The 17,836-nt window shown below is 39.1% G+C and overlaps 1 protein-coding gene and 1 long non-coding RNA gene across 2 annotated transcripts in view; one reads left to right on the forward strand and one right to left on the reverse strand.

Annotated features, from left to right (window-relative positions):
- LOC117937423 overlaps positions 1-6,777 on the reverse strand; it is a 13,586-nt gene extending 6,809 nt beyond the window's left edge. Inside the window, exon 1 of the mRNA XM_034861397.1 lies at positions 6,114-6,777. The gene's annotated coding sequence lies outside the window, so the exon portion shown is untranslated. The remainder of the gene's footprint in view (positions 1-6,113) is intronic.
- On the forward strand, positions 3,240-12,757 carry LOC117937433. The gene is made up of 3 exons (XR_004655150.1): positions 3,240-3,297; positions 5,089-5,092; positions 12,742-12,757. It is a non-coding gene; the product is annotated as an uncharacterized LOC117937433 (long non-coding RNA).
- The last annotated feature ends 5,079 nt before the right edge of the window (positions 12,758-17,836 follow it).

Raw genomic sequence — 17,836 nt, forward strand, 5'->3', positions numbered from 1 at the left:
AAGATATAAACTATTAGATGTATTTAAAATTGTACTTTGTTGCTTCCCATCTCTGTATGTATGTATGTACACAACTGGTCAAAAGTTTGGGGTCACTTAGAACTTTCCTTTGCACTCCATTATAGACAGAGCACCAGCTGAGATCAGTTGAATTGTTGTTTTTTTTCCCCAGGGAAGCAGTTGTCAGATTACATGACGTTCTTACATAATTGCAAAAGGGTTCTCCAATGTTTTCTCAGTTAGATTTTGAAAATAGATATCAGATGAGTAAACAGGATGTGCCCATTGGAACATTGGATGAATGGTTGCTGATAATGGGAAATATATGGCATCTATTTATACACATATATATATATATATATATATATATGTATATTTTCTCAACATTTCTTTCCTTTTCATGAAAAATGACAAACCAATGAATGGCTTACTACTGATTCCCTTTTCTAGCATTTAATGAGAAGTCAATCCCACGATGGAATGGCCACTTATGCATAAGTAGCAAATTAGTAGCCAAAAGGCTAAATTATAATTCAATTAAAAAGTTGAGATTATTTAGACTCAACCCGCTGAATGGAATCTTTGCAGCTGTACAATTTCGACATGTTGAAATCTTTTATTATACACACTAAACATATGAAAAAAACAAAGAGATAGATATATAGATTAGATTAGATTAGATTAGATTCTAAACATATGAAAACCATAGATATAGATATATGGATTATAGATTCTACCTGGCCAGACATAGGGGCTGCTTTTGATGGGTGGAATATGAAAATATTGTGGGGTAGCTCAACTAACGCAACAAAAACCAATTAGGGTCGGCTTAAAGAAATATAACCACCTATTTGTGATAAAAAACATAAAAATAAAAACTCCAAATATAATTAGACGTAAGCGTGATGCTGATCGTGATGTATTGTCACCCTCAGTCCGTTGGATTTTAAATCTCAGAGCCAAGAGTTGTCTTGTAGAGTGTAAAAAGTAGTTATGCAGGCAGAGAAATGACGGTTTAGATGAAATAATTTGTGTAACTGGAACTGTTGTGTAGCAGTGAGTGTGTAGAGTAGTGAGTACACATTTGTACTAATCAGCCAAAAGTAATGGATAAAACTGTTGAAATAAGACCTCAAATGAAGTGCTGCTCACATGTTAAAACATCAATATAATAGTCCAATCAGTTATCCAATATTAGTTTAAATATGGTGTATGTATCTTTAAGTGAATATTTTGAATGGAGGACTTTGGAGCCCATCATCAAACTCTCCACGTTAACCTTTAAATCGACCAAACCGTTACCCATAATGCCATTAATGAGCTTTTAAATGACTCATAAAGGGCTTCAATGGCAGAACAGCAAATAAATGCATCACGGCACACACTGATATTAACATGAACAGAGGAAGAGAGGTGCTTACCTCCAGAGGGCTTCTTTTTCCAATGGGAGCATAGAATGATTAAATCAGACAGCACAGCTGAAATGAAACTAACATCCACCCCCCCCCCCTCCACGACTGTGGGACTTTTTTTATTTGTGTTGTTTTGAAACTGTTGTTTATCCCTTCCTCTAGAGATCGAATGATTAAAGGGAGTAGAAGGAAGGGAAAGAGATGAACAAATCAAGGATGGGTTAGAATGGAGAGAAATGTTGCTCTCTAATTAGGTCACAAATGAATATACTGTACAGTGAGTATGTTGAGTAGTCTACAGATGGATAAAATGAATCATAAAATGAATAATTTGTTTGGGAACAAACAGCATGAAATGTAAATCACTTTTTACACTTTGGAATGAAAATCTTAATCTTAATCTGTGTCTGCACTGTGAAAGCAGCCCTTTGTTTTTTACCCAGAGACAGATGGAGCGGGGCTTTTCCATTAGAGAAATAATAATTCTGTCCATTTATGTATTAGTTGTCAAAAAATGTCACATCCTCACGTCTTGTTTTGTCCACAACTTCAATGTATTTGGTTTACTGTCACAATGCAGCGCAGAAACTAGAAAACACTCACATTCAAGAAGCTGGAATCCAAGACTTATTTCCTTTTTTTTTATAAAAAAGGACTCAAGCTGTTTACTGGGTTATCAAATAATGTCATAGTTACTAATCGATTAATCTGTGTATCTTTAATGAGAAGTCAGCAGCAGGTAATCCCATGAAGGAATTGGCAATTTTAAGTAGAGCTGAAAAATGACATATGTATAATAAGAAAAATGAGGAGCCAAAAGCTTAATAAGAATTCAATTAAAAGCTGATATCACTTGCCGTCTCGGTCAGATTAGATCGTTGGCATTGATTCTCTGATTGGGGAAATGTTCCAGAAACATGAAAAAGGAAACTTCAGACTGCACAGAAAGGAGCAGCCAGACCATGTGTTAGTTGTTAGTTCTGCTTGGTACGTGCTAGCCACAAATATCAGTTGGATCAAAAGTAAAAAATACTACATTTAAAGTTACTGAGACAAAAATGGAATAATAATGATCAAAACCTCTGCTGGATTCCTGCCAACGTTCAGGTGACACCATCAAGTCTCATCACCCTCTGCGGTTCATCAAGGTTACTCTTACAAAACCGTTTCCATTTCCTTTTGGGTATGGGTAAACAATCCTGTTAGAACAAGTTAGTTTTGAGGAAAGTTCCCCCCCCCCAATCCAGTTGTTGCATGCTGAGCTGATCCACGCCTGGCTCCAGTAATTTATAAGTAAAACGGATCAAAAAGGCCAAGACTTCTCAGCCTTTAGCTTCTCAATTATGCGGATGTATTTCCTTTCTCTGCTTTATATCTTCATAAATGTACTATACTTAGCTTTTGACTTGTTAGTTGGGACAAAACAAGACATATTGGTTCTGGAAAAATGTGATGGGCATCTTTTTTAACAGTTTCCTGACACTGAAAACACTAAATAATTAGTCAAAAAACTAATCAACAGATTAAGTAACAATGAAAATAAATGTCCAATGTGTGTGTCCCTACAACAATGGCAGACCACTTGTATATTTATATGTGCTTTTTTTTCATGAACTAATGACCTTTGATGGAGATGATAAGGAGAGGGAGGGGGGATGACCACATGCAGCAAAGGGCAGGTGGGCTAGATTGCCCCAGATTCCAGGAAAAGTAATTAGTTAGAACATCTAAAAGGACAAACTCCTACACACTGTCTTAAAGAAACACTCCCGCACACTGCTTTTAACTATTTCCCCAAACTTGGAGGCAAATCATTAAAATTTTCAATTTTCAATTCAAATTGCTTTGTTGGCATGAATGTCAGGAATAACAATATTGCCAAAGCGTCAAGGATAATAATGTGAGTCCTTCATTCCTCCCTGTGTGGGAACCATCAGTCCCCCCCAAGCTTGTTTTCTTTTGCTTTTCCACTTTAGTGTCTGCAGGATCCTGTTACAGCAGGTTTCTGGGCTCAACTAACATTCCCACTTTGATTATGACTGTAATAGCATCATGTGTCACCTTGTGAGGCGTAAATCTTCCCCGCTTCCCCGCATTTAAGGGTTTGTCCCCCCCAAAAAATAGCATAAATAACATAAGGATGTAGACTTCAAAGTTTTTTACGCTCCTGTTGTTTTGGGGTCAAATTTGACCCCTTTCCAAAAAGTTTCTATATCAGAAATTTGGGTTTCTCGCAAACAAATTTTCCAAACAATTAACGTAGATGTTTCCCAACAACGCTCCTCACAAGTTAAATAAATAATCAGTTCACTACTTTCATTAAATTTGGGGGTTTGTCGGCTTGTTTTTCCAGCCCCTCGAGCTGCTCTCAGGAGACAGGGTTCGGGGTGGTGGTCCAGCACGGAGATGCGCTCCCCCTCACAGCTTACGGTTATCTGGCTCCGACTTATGAAAAAGACACATGTAAAATAAAAGGGTTTTTAAAAATCCTCATAAAGTGATATTTGCATACCATGGGACCTTAAAAGAAGATTATTTAAGTCAATTTACTCTGAAATTTTCATTAAATCAATACAAACACTGAAAAATAGTATAATGGTAGAGTCATGCTGCACTAATGATAGTATTAAGGTTTTCCTCTGTGTACATATCCTCCACAAATATAATTGTGGCTGTATTATTTGTGTCACCTTTAAAATTGCTCTTCAGAAATTGCATGTGTATTGTCCTCTCCAACTGTTAGCCAACATTTAAGTCCATGGGTCTCGCAATAGTGATAATTTATCACGTTATAATCCAGTTTGACAACTGGCATTGTGTCGTTGAAAGTTGTCTCCCTAAATAGAAACACTTTAAGCCCACCTGCACTGCAACACACTGCATAGAACATAAATATTTGCACTCTTTGCCTGCAACAACAGCTGATAACAAAGGGAGAAACAGGGTTGTGACTCTGTCACTGGCCCTTGCTTTTTGTGTACAATTCCGATTGGTTTAGCAGGAAGGTGAACGCCTCCATCAGCGGATTCGAGTTAGGTAGAGCATTGATTGAATTAGGTCTTCCTGAAAGAATTTACACTGAGATACATTTTAATCAAGAGAGTCTAGTTGCAGATATGAGACAGTTATACATAGCATGATAAAAAATGCATTTATTTGGACCCAGGTAAATTAATTTAAGAGTGCATCATTTAATATGTCAGCCTGAAAGAATTCATGTCATTTTCATCACATTGATTCTTAGCACCATCTAAAGGAGGACTACTTACAGATGTGACTAAGTAGGGACAATGTTGACCTTCCTGGTGAGGACAGACACGCTGAGGCCGGATATCTCCGGGGGGGGGGGTTCCAGCTCTGGCTGGTGGGAAGTTCTTTTTAAACTGTGGATAAACATAAAAAGCAATAAATTCAAACGTTGTGGCACTGTACTTCCTATATTATGAGAGAAGGTCCATATGCTTGCAGATATAAGAAGCCATCTATAGGTCAAAATTGAACATGTCATTTGCAGTGGTGGATGAATATTTGTTATAAGTAAAAGTGTAGCACTGATAATGTTGCCTAAGTAAAAGTATGTAAGTATCGACAGGAAAATATACTTACAGTATTATAAGTAAAAGTAATCAATGCAGAGAAATCCTCACATTTTAGAAACTGGAAACGATTCCCACAGTTCTGTGTTTAACCATTTCAGCTGGACTTGACGGCCTATATGTGACAATTCACTGAGACGGGAACCCAAAAAGCAGAAATGCAAAAATGTGGGTGGTTTAACTTTATAATAAAACATTGTATTTTATAAGATATGTGTATTTTAATTTGTTAAGTAACCAGTTGCTAAATGTAAATGTACATGTAGTTAGTTACATTCCACCACAACGAATATGGATATGAGTATGTATGTATGTATGTCGGCCTATGTATCAGGGGCGTATGATTCAGCAAATGTGACGATTTGATTCAATATTGATTTTTGATTGAAAAATGATTCTTTACTAAAAACGATTCACTCGTTATTTGTTAATTTAACATCCTGTTATGATGTATGTGTATGTTGTGTGTGATGTCTGTAAGCTACTCTGACAATGAATTTCCCCTTGAGGATCATTATATTATCTATCTATCTCTCATGTGATTGCAGTAGACATACAATAAAAAAATTTAAAATAAAGGAACATGAAGCAATTTTTAGAATTCTATGTATCGATTTTGAATCGGTAGAGCTTGTTACAAAAAGTTAGACTTTATTTCCATCATTTACACTTTTAAAATGACAGAAAATAAAAAAGGGCGTCTGCAAAAGTTAGGGCACCCTTTAGAGTTAATACCTCGTACGCCCCCCCCGGCAAGTGTCACAGCTTGGAAACGCTTCTTGTAGCCAGCCAAGAGTCTTTCAATTCTTGTTTGAGGGATAATCGCCCATTCTTCCTTCCAAAAGTCTTCCAGTTCTTTGAGATTTCTGGGCTGTTATGTTGGGGTCAGGAGATTGTGAAGGCCATGGCAAAACCTTCAGTTTACGCCTCTTGATGTAATACACTGTGGATTCTGAGTTGTGTTTAGGATCATTACACATTTGTAGAAGCTATCTCTTTAACTTCAGCTTTTTATTTTTATATATATACATATATATATATATGGATAATAAACAAAAAACATCCATCCGTCCTTTCTTAAAAGAGAAGTGTTTACAAAGGAAACTGTTACTTACTTGGTCTTCATCAGCTGTGTGTGGGAGGGGGTGTGCTGCATTAGATCAAAGATGTGGAAACGCTTGTTATTGACAGAACTTTATTTCAAGAGATGTTCAATTAACCTTAAATGTTACATATAATCTACACACAGTTTATCATCATACTACATCACAGTATATCCAGCATACTACATCACAGTTTAACCAGCATTTGTATCCATGTTTTTAGTTAGGTTCATTTAGTTATTTTAGCCACTTGGGGGAGTAGTGCACTAGGTGTGGTGCATCACTGGGAATAAGGTATATTTACAGGTGTGGCAATCAATGACATAAAGGTGTGGATGGCGGGGAACACACGTTTCTTACCATAGCCGTGAGCACCCACTCCACTGACAGCAAGCCACCGCTTATTATAAATCAGCCACAATATAGCCAGCATATTACATCACAGTATAGCCAGCATATTACATCACAGTATTGCCAGCATATTACATCACAGTATTTACAGGCCTATACAATACAACTCTTACTATTGATGCCTACTTAGCATGTTTTTATACTACAGAATTAATTAAGTGACATGAAAGCCTTTGTATTGATTTTTATTCCCCAGTATGGGTCAAGTTAATAAACTGTAAACATAATGGACCAAGCTTCCAGGCAGTGAAGCCTGGAATGTCATTTCCAGCCAGGGGGCAACTCAACAGGCTCCAAAAACAAGTCCCAGAAACACTCACATCCTGTTAGGTCTTATTCCAATTTAATAAAATGGTGTCAAACCACCTGGCTGTAACAGTTGGTGAAAAGCAACTGCGATTGCCTTGATCCCGTGAGGCTACGTCAACCTTTCAGTCAGGACAGAGGCTTAGGAATGCTAACCATGGCACATCAAAAGTTTACATCAAAAAAGCTGTGAACTTGTTTAAAGTGTTGTCTATGTTTCTATCTTGAACTTTGACCCTCTCACTGTGTTGTCACTTCATCCAATAAGAACATTTTTGTCTCCTGAAGATATCTTGTTCAGTGTTGTGCCAACCCAGCTAGACAGCTACCCTTAGCGTTAGCTGAAACTTAAGGGAAAGTTTTCCGATTTTCTGTACTTCCGTACATGCAGATGAATGGCGGCAGTACCTGGAGGTCCGTGTTTATCAGCAGGCAAATCTCCACTGAATGACTCTACAGAAGGGTTGAAAATGGCAGTCCACAAACCGATGGGCAACGCCACTGCTGCTACGTCCACTAATCTTACAGTCCATGGTCAAGAACCAAAAATGCTGGATCCTTTATTTCCCCTAATACTGTCTTTTATTAGCCTTCCGCTGCTTGATAAGTTTTTCAAAGACCATGCCAAAGCTTGTAATGCAGGCTTTCCATTATATGTTTTGTAGTCTCCAAGCCTCCAAGCCTTCCAAGCATGTCTTTTCCACCAAGACATACCAGGTGCTGGTTCTGGGCTGGTGCTATTCCCTGTTTTGGTGCTGGTTCTACTTGCCAGTTATCTAAGAACCAGCTGGATTTTCCCTAGCCTGAGAGCCAGCAGACCGTTGGTTTCCTCAACAGACCACGGTTCTTATGGTTTCCCATCCATGTCCAAAGCTAACATTTACAGCTCTCTATGGTTAACAGCTGACTAGTGTTTTAAAAATGGCGGCCATAAGATTTTGTTTTCGAACGTCATGATACAAAACACCCCCCCCAGCACCTGACATTACCGGTTCTTTTCTCTAGCCCAGCACTAAGTTGGTGCTGAGTTGGAACAGGTTTTCTTGGCCCAGAGCCAGGTTTATTCGTGTTGAAAAGCAAAGAATCGGTTTGATATTTGGCACTGACTCCGAACCAGCGGCAGAACTGCCTTGTTGGAAAAGACATACCCAATGCCTTCAAAGGGGAACCAACCTTTAACATCAGTCTGTTTACACATATAGAGGAGCAGTACAACAAAAGTAAGAAAGTTGTATCAAAAATGTGTTAATGAACTTTTTACACATGAAACCACAAAGGGCTTTACAATGACATAAAAAGACGTACAGTACAAATTACATATTGAAAAAGCATTACAGTTGAAATAAAAAAACAAAAACTGCAGACAGGTAAACTTAACACCTGTTAACAGTTTTACAGGTAGCAGTCCATCAGGATGGAAGCGGAGCATTCCAAAGTCCTGGAGCAAGGGATGCCTTGTGTTTTTCCATCATTTTTGTAACTTTTTCAAAATTGTGGGTGCTTTTTTCCAAAGTTATTTGATATTTTTAATGTTGACATTTTCAGCTCTTGCTTTGAAAGGCCCATTTTTTTGTGAAAAAAAACTGAAAATGGGTCAAATTTGACCCAAGAACAACATGAGGGCTTAGCATATTAAATTTATACGTACATGGATCAATCAGAATTCTGAAAAAGGTGACAGAGTTGAGGGAAAATCTTATGTACAAGAAATATATTTTTTACATATCCAGAGATGGTGAACACACAAATTTGAAGACGCATTAGGCAATCAGTGAACCTTGACTCCCTGGTGCAGTGTCCATGCCACTGTAGTCTTCATTTTTCTTTTTCTTCTTGATAAATTTCATTATTTATCTGCCTCTATTAGTTTTAAACAGGAAATACAGAATGCCTGAAATGATGACGATGGCTGAAATGCCACACAATATGGCTGTCACATGTGTTCGCCTGGTTTCATCTGGCAAGAAAAAAAGAGAGTGCATTTAAAACATTTGTCCGGTATATGCAAACACAACTTAACAATAATTCACACAAACACTCAAAATCAAAAATTGTAAAATACTTTAAGACACCGGAGGCTACTCACCATTATGGGTGCCTGTGTTGGAACGGTCCTTGTCCCCACCATTGACGGGCTGGATAACTTCTATAGGAGATGATGTAGCCCAACCGCAGTCCGTTCTCATGGTAACGTTGTTATTTCCATTTTTCGTGACAGTTGAGATGTTGATCGACACATAGTAAGTCGCATAATCCGAACCGTACTGGATCAAGCCGCCACAGCTACATGGTACGCTGTGATTTCTGTCATTCCAGTAACAACGTTCACATTTACAGTTCTTTGGATTTTCTATTTTGGAATATGTTACAGTGCAGTTTAGTGTCTTCGTTTCTCCAACTGCCACTGATTCGTTGCACTTCAGTGACACTCCTGGAGGGAAAAAAAGGGCAATACATAATATGATTTCCTTTTTTTTAACTTCATAATGTATTAACAACATAACTTATTTGTTTCTGGTGAAAATCAATATGAAATACCTTTATGTGATGAGGCACTGTTTAGTAGAAAACCGGCGGCATAGAGCAGAGTCAGATACAACCCCAGGCAGGACATCCTGGAAGTTGGTCATCAGAAACTAAAAGGGGGGGGGGGGGGGGGATATTAAATATTAAGGATATTTTACAGTTCTCTCTAATTGCTAAGCAGTGTTACAAAAATGAGTCGTGTATTCCTTTTTGCTGTAATGCAGTAATACATACTAATAAAATTTCGGGAATATTACGTGAGTTACAACGCTTTTACACTTCTTCACATGGAAAAAGAAAGCTGTGAGTATTTTTCCCTGTTGCTGAGGCAACTGTAGATACATTTGCGAGATGGACATTATAATCTGGAGTTATTAAACTGTCCCGTCTCTGTTCCCGGGGAAACTTCTAGAATTTCAATACAGTAAAAATAGACCTACTTAACCAAGTTCATTCATTGCTGGCTACAAGTAAGCATCAACCACAACAAAGGCTCTCAGTTGGATGGTGTTTCCAGCTAATGTTTTTGAAATGATTCCCATCTCCTGTTATTGTTTGTAATGAGAAAAGTTGACTATTTCATGGATTTCACAAATTTCAGTATGACATGTTATGCCGTAAACCGTTTAAATCTGAGCATGCGCCTCACATTGGGCAGTGACAATCGTTGCCTACGTGTGCATGACGTCAGAGCAAGTTGGGATAAAAGTCGGGATCAAGTTGGGATCAAGTCGGGATCAAGTCGGGATCAGGTTGGGATCAAGTCGGGATCAGGTCAGGATCAAGTCGGGATCAAGTCGGGATCAGGTTGGGATCAAGTCGGGATCAAGTTGGGATCAAGTCGGGATCAAGTCGGGATCAAGTTGGGATCAAGTCGGGATCAAGTTGGGATCAAGTCGGGATCAAGTCGGGATCAGGTTGGGATCAAGTCGGGATCAAGTTGGGATCAAGTCGGGATCAAGTCGGAAATAAATCTAACCGGTTTTATTGGAACCGATTTGTTAATGACATTGACTGGAAAAAAGTTTGAATGATTCCTCACAAATACCTGGTAGTAAACAAGATGAAAGAAGTATTGTTTTGAATAATTCACAGATATTACCCTGCGAATCGTTACATGCTAAAATTTTAATGAGACATCGATGCAAACTGTTCTTTCTGTGAAGATCACCCAGAAACCGTTTTGCACCTTTTTTGGTATTGTTCACACACCAGAAGATTTTGGCAAAACCTCAGTAGATTTGTCATTGACCATATCTATAAAGACTGCCTTATTATGGGACAATGTTGTAATTTGTTTTTATAGAATTCCAAGTAAAGAAACAACGTTTTTTATTGTAAATGTATTAATCCTTTTGGCAAAGTTTCACCTTCACAAATGTAAATTCAGTTCTAAAAACAAAAATCTATCTCTTAATCTATCTATCTAAAAAGATAACATATAAAAAAACAAAAAAAGGAGCGGCAATCGCTGTGATCGCTGTCTGTGCAGACCTGGCTCATCTCCAACGAGCCTAATGCAGAGAGGTAGAGCTCTCTCTATACAGATATCAACATGTCTGGAATTAATGTCTAGGCTTGCTACTGTTGAGTTATAAAAAGTTAACAACACTGTTTCGAAAACAATGTGTTTCTGTTTTATGTATGATGCAGCCAGGATGGGATTAACATGCATTTAGTCTGTGAAGAGGTCAAGATGGCCCATTAGTTCCTCACTTTCCCCCTCTCTGCCTATGACTCTAAAGAATTGATCTGGTCAAATCTGGCATTTAACATATGGAAAAAAGCTTCCTGCTACACACCAGGAGGTGGCCTCCTGTCTCCTCCCCTGGGGTCTTAGACTGGGCTAAGACAATACAATGCTGATTAAACTGTATCGATGTTAGAGTTTCGCATTTACGTGACAGACCCTTTGGATCTGTGACCAAAACCGACCCCAAAGGGGCAGAGTTTTGAGCCAGGTCCTTCCTCATTTGACAGCGAAGATGTGGGCTTCATTAAAACACGTTACCAAACAATGTGAATAAAATGTCAGTAGAACACAAAAACAGTTAAGTTGGTCCTTTTCCAAACAGCTCCATTGTGGTCCAGGCTTTACTTCAGAGACTTTGTAACACACGTTATAATGGTCGCCTAGCTGCTAGCATGGCACGCCCTCATACTCGGCCTCTGACTGGCTAGTAGTCCTTACCTAGGTACTGTCAGGGCCCTCATACTCTCCTTCTGACTGGCTAGTAGTCCTTAGCTAGGTACTGTCAGGGCCCTCATACTCTGCTTCTGACTGGCTAGTAGTCCTTACCTAGGTACTGTCAGGGCCCTCATACTTTTCCTTATCTCGAGACACTTCACAGATAGACTAGGTCTAGACCACCACTTTATGAATTATAAAGTATAAAGTCCCAACAATCCTAGTATTACTCCAAGAGCAAGCATAGTGGCGAGGAAAACTTCCTTTTAGGGAGAATCCTCAGACAGGCCCAGTTGGAAGGCCTTTAACGATTAGCGGAAGAACAACTGAGTCATTCCGTTTCCCATAAAAACCAGACCACTTTAATCCTGCCTTCCTTCACACACAGATCCCAAATCTCCATCAACTGCAAGATGCTATCCTATCAATATGGGCCAACACTTTTAAAGAATGCTTTCAGCACCTTGTTGAATCCATGCCACGTAGAATTAAGGCAGTTCTAAAGGCCAAAGGGGGTCAAACCCAGTATTAGTATGGTGGTCCTAATACCCCTATAGGTGAGTGTATATACAGTGGCTTGCATAAGTTTACACACCCAGGCTAAAGTTAATAAAAAAGAGGAATACAAAAAAAACATCTTTTGGAAAGTGATCTTGATGCCTTAGTTCAAAAACTTTTGGAAAATCCAAACTTTTAAGGGACACCAATTTTTCAATTATTTTGTAAATTAATAATTTATTGTAAATAAACAAATATTCTGGATATGTATTCACATACACACACACACACACACACACACACATATATATATATATATTTACATACATATACATATATACATATACATATACATATACATACATATATACACAGTCACATGGCCACAGTCTACCGCCCCCTCAAACCACACAGCAACTTTTTAAACAAATTCTCCATAAAACTTACCCACCTCTCTAATCTCTCTCCTGATGTCATTCTTCTAGTTTTTTTTTTATATTTATATGGACAATAACAACCTCCCACTCACCAGAGACTTTACTTCCTGTCTAGACAGGTCTAGATTCCATCAGTGTGTTGATTTCCCCACATACATTAAAAGGATATTCATTAGATTTGATTTGCTGCTCTGGTTTAATCCCCTCCAACTGCTCTGCTGATGTTGTTCACATTTCTGATAATTTTCTTATGTCTTTGAATAGCTCTCTGTCTCTCTCTGTAATCAAGCCAGTGTGCCAGATTTCTTTTCGTAATATTAAAAACATAAATACAGACATACTATCCTCCCACATTGACAATTTGCATATGCCTGATCTTTCCTCTCCAGACCACCTTGTCACCCATTATAATTCTGGACTTTGCAATATTCTCATCTTCCTTGCCCCTCTCAAAACCCGATCTGTGTCCTTTTCCCGCTCTGCCCCATGGTTTTCACCTGAGCTCCGCCTCATGAAAGCCAAAGTTTGCCAACTTGATCGCCTCTATAAAAAAAATGGTCTCTCCATTCACAAAGAAATGCATAAATCTCATCTTCTTCATTACGCAAATTTAATAGCCTCATCTGCTCCAACGAAGGAAACTCCAGGTCTCTCTTCTCAATAATCCATAATACTTTTAATCCCCTTGATTTCCTGCCTTCTCACATGTATTAATTAATTATCTTTTTTAATAAAAAAATCAACTCCATTCACCAGCAATTACATTTGACTCCCCTTGCCTTCAAAAGACTATCTTCTCTCGGCATCTCTCACACCCCTCTTGACTGGTTCCCCTCATATGTCTCCAACCGCACTCAGTTTATTTAACTCAAATCTTTCAAATCCCACCCTTCCCCTGTTACTACTGGCGTCCCTCAAGGTTCAGTTCTCGGCCCCCTCCTTTTCATCACCTACCTACTTCCCCTTGGTATTATTTTCCGCAAATTCAACATTCACTTTCACTGTTACGCAGACGACGCCCAGCTCTATTTATCCAGCAAACCCGCCTCCTCGCTCCCCCCCTTGTCCCTTACTAAAAGCTTACTTGAAATTAAAGACTGGTTTACCTCAAACTTCCTTAAACTAAACAGTGATAAAACAAACTCCTCCTCATAGCCACCAAATCCACCCTATCCAAAATCAATAGTTTTACCCAATTGACAACTCCTTGGTCTCCCCTTCCCCTCAGATCAAGAGTCTGGGCAAAATCCTCGACTCCTCCCTATCCTTTCAGTCCCACATAAATAATATCTGCCGGTCTGCATACTTCCACCTACGCATCATTAACCGCCTCCGTCCCTCCCTTACATATATATATATATATTTTGTGTATCTATTTTATTCTTTTCTTTCTCCCAGCTGGTCTGGAATTCTACACCCCCCCCCCTTCATATTATTCTGGTTTATGGTACAAGTGGTGGTGTATATATGTCTTGTTTTTTGTTTTTCCTCCCTGCCTTATCTGTGTTAATGTTGTATACCATGTGATGTGATGTGATGTGATCTGCAACCTAATTTCCCTATGGGGACAATAAACATGAACTAACTAACTAACTAACTAACTTACCACTCGCACTGGCTCCATCCTTATCCACAGCCTCATCACCTCCCGTCTTGATTACTGTAACTCCCTTCTTTTTGTCCTCCCTCAAAAATCCCTCCATAAACTTCAACTTCTTCAGAACTCAGCGGCTCGTGTCCTCACAAGAACCCCCGCTTTTCAACATGTAACCCCTGTCCTTCAGCAGCTCCATTGGCTTCCAGTTCAATTCAGAATACAATTTAAAATCCTTCTGCATACTTTCAAAGCCATCCATAACCTTGCTCCTCCATATCTATCTGAACTCCTTCACATCTTCCTCCTCTATCTACCTCACTGTACCCCCAGCTCAACTTGTCACTGTGGGGAACAGAGCCTTCAACCGCTCTACTCCCCAGCTCTGGAACTCACTCCCACCTGACATCCGCAGTATCGACTCTCTCCCCCTGTTCAAAACCAGACTTAAAACCCACCTGTTCCTGTTATATATATATATATATATATATATACATACATATACATACATATATATACAAACATATACATACATATATATACAAACATATATATATATATATATACAGTATATATATATATATATATATATACAGTATATATAAATAAATAAAACTCCAAATACAATTAGACATACTGTGGGTGGGATGCTGATCGTAATGTATTATCACACACCTCCATCCGCCCTCAGTCAGTTGGATTTTAAACCTCAAAGCCATGAGTTGTCATTAAGAGTGTAAAAAGTAGTTATAAAGGCGGAGTATGACAGTTTAGATTACATAATTCATGTAACTAGAACTGTTGAAGAGTATTAGACCTCAAATAAAGTGCTGCTCACATGTTAAAACATCAATATAACAGTCCGATCAGTTATCCACTATTAGTATATATGGTGTATGTACCTTTGTGTCAATATTTTGAATGGAGGACTTTGGAACCCGTCAGCAAACTCTCCATGTTAACCTTTGAATCGACCAAACCGTTACCCATTATGCCATCAATGAGCTTTTGAATGACTCAATAACTGCTTCAATTGCAGAACAACTAAATGCATCACAGCACACACTGATATTTACATAAACAGAGGAAGAGAAGTGCTTACCTCCAGAGTGCTTCTTTCCGATGGATCATTGAATGATTTAACCAGACCGCACAACTGAAAGTAAACTAGCATCCAACCCCCGCTCCACGCCTGGGGGACTTTTATTGTTGTTGTTGTTGTTAAACTGCTTTGAAACCCATTCCTGTAGAGGTTGAATGACTAAAGGGAGTTAAAGGGAAAGTGAAAGAGATGAACGAAGAGATTAAGAATGGGTAATAATGGAGAGAAATGTTGCTGGACTCGGAATGTCAATCAGCGTGATCCAAAACACAAGTCGTGACATCTTCACTTCTTGTTTTGTCCACAACAGTGCAGAAAATAGAACACATTCACATTCAAGAAGCTGGAATCCGAGATTTATTTCCTTTCTTATGAAAAATGACTCAAGCAGATTAATGGGTAATCAAAATAATTAGTTAGTTACTAATATAATTGATTTAAACTATAATAATAGTTACTAATGGATAAATCTGATACTTAGATTGGATGACATTTTTAATTGCTCATATTATATATAATATGCATATTATGGTATACTACCAGTTAGCCAGTTGTTTTGGAGTGAAACATTTGATCGCAAGGAAGGATAGTGGAAAAGGTGCGCTGTGCCTTTTTCAGTGTGTGTAGTGTACTTTTCTGTATGTTGTCACCTGGACCAATGTTTCACAGTTTTGTTTTGGTTCTTTGAATAAAAAAATAAATAAACATTGATCACAAAAAAAAAACTAAAAACAAAAATGGTTCAGAAGTAAGAGGTCTTGGGGCAACCTATGCTCACCCAGTAAGAGTGTGTGCTCCATGTGGGCTCAGTCCTTTGCAGTGGCCCCGGGTTTGATTCTGACCTGTGGCCCTTTGCTGTGTCCCCCCCCCCCCCCACCCATTTTTCTCCCACCTTTCCTGTCTAGCCACTGTCTTACTCTACTGTACGCAATGACTCCAGTCTAGTAGAAGAAGTAAATGGGTAAAGAAGAAGAGTAGGGTTCGGGTTAGACCATAGACTGTATATTTATTGACTTTTCTGAAACAGACAGCCTGGTGCTTGTTTATTCCAAATTTTATAAATTGTTTTTAGCTTCTCAGGCAAACACTTTTGAACTGAAGTGCGATGCCGTGGAGTATTTATGTAACTCGCATGTTGATTTGAAACCTCCAGGCTAGTTAACGTTTTCTACACAGGGCGACCAAAAATTGTCAATGGCAGGTCATCACAATAACACGTATTTTTAAGTCCGAGACCCGGTCAGTCATAAGCTGGGTCTCAAACCGCCTACGCACACTTCAAACACTTAGTTTTAAGTATATAGTGTAGCTAACGCAAAAGGTCAGTGGACTGAAAGTACCCGGATGACATCCTAAAAACAGTTCAGTGTGGAATGATGGACCCTATGAGCACTAAATGGGCGCCCCCTCTTGACTGCATCAGGGATGTTGACCGACAGCTGATTGGACGAATGCATCACATGGGTCTGGCTTCTTCCGAATTTCAAAACCAAACATCATGGCAGCTTGTTCGGATTTTGAATAGTCACCGAAAATATTTTAAGCAAGAAATAGGCCGTACAGTTGCTAAATCTGTCTGTTTTTTTGGTCGACAAAGGTCAGTTTGTAAGGTTTGTCAGATTTTGAGAGGAGACGAGCCGAGATCTTGTTATTGTTTGTAATGAGAAAGGTTTATTATTTCCTGGATTTCAAAAATGTCAGTATGACAGTTATGTCTTAAACTGTTTACACTGAGCATGCACAACTCAAATCTGCACTCGCCTCACATCGTGGAGTGACACTAATCGAAAGTGGGCACATTAGCAGTGTACCGACGGAAGTATGTGGAATGAGACACAGCCATAGACAACAGTGTGTCAGCTGTAAAAGGTTCTCCCGCAGGAAATTTACGAATCCCACTATGGCCAAGTCCCGCCCTACGAAGCAGCTTGATTGGTTGGGATTAGGCATTTCACCTCGAGGGAATAAGGCCAGGGTTAGGGGATTGGACCTTTACATGTCAAAATGGACGCCAGGTCAATCGTAGCTTATGAATGCTAATGGGCAGGTCTTGGCGTGGCCATAGTGGGATTTGTAATATTGCCTCCTGGCAAACTGTGGCAAGTTTAAGTGCACAGGCAGCAGCTCTATTACCGGGGTCTAACTCATTACGAGCGAGCACTTTCTTACAGCTGCTGCCATTTAGTAGCTTCCTTGAGCAAAATGTGCAGAGACGAGCACCAGGCTCTACGTTTCTGGCACCAACTGCCAAAAGGATTGCTGTGTCTACCTCCTCCTTCTATCCACGCCCAGCGCCATTTATTTTTGAGTCCTTTATCCAAGGGTAGGACATCACCCCCAGGCTTAATGAACTCATGCTCCATGCTTTGGCTTTCACCAACGCATGAAACGCATGGATCTCAATCACACGGTGTTGCCAGGACTTTGCTTACAGCTTTGCTAAAGAACGCTGGACAATCCGCAGGCCTCTTTTTCACATGTTTTCATCTAAATTTTAACATTGAAAACTCTGAAGTGGGTTTTGTGGATTACCAGCAGGCAGCATCACAAACGTCAAAAACGTTTACCTCTATAGGGAGGCAGAGGCCGTTCACTGAACAATGACATAATCCACAAAAAGGTATTTAAATCAGACTTTGTTTGTCAGAATATTTTAGCACCCA

The sequence above is a fragment of the Etheostoma cragini genome, chromosome 21 (genome assembly GCF_013103735.1).
Source record: "Etheostoma cragini isolate CJK2018 chromosome 21, CSU_Ecrag_1.0, whole genome shotgun sequence".
Classification (NCBI taxonomy): Eukaryota; Metazoa; Chordata; class Actinopteri; order Perciformes; family Percidae; genus Etheostoma; species Etheostoma cragini.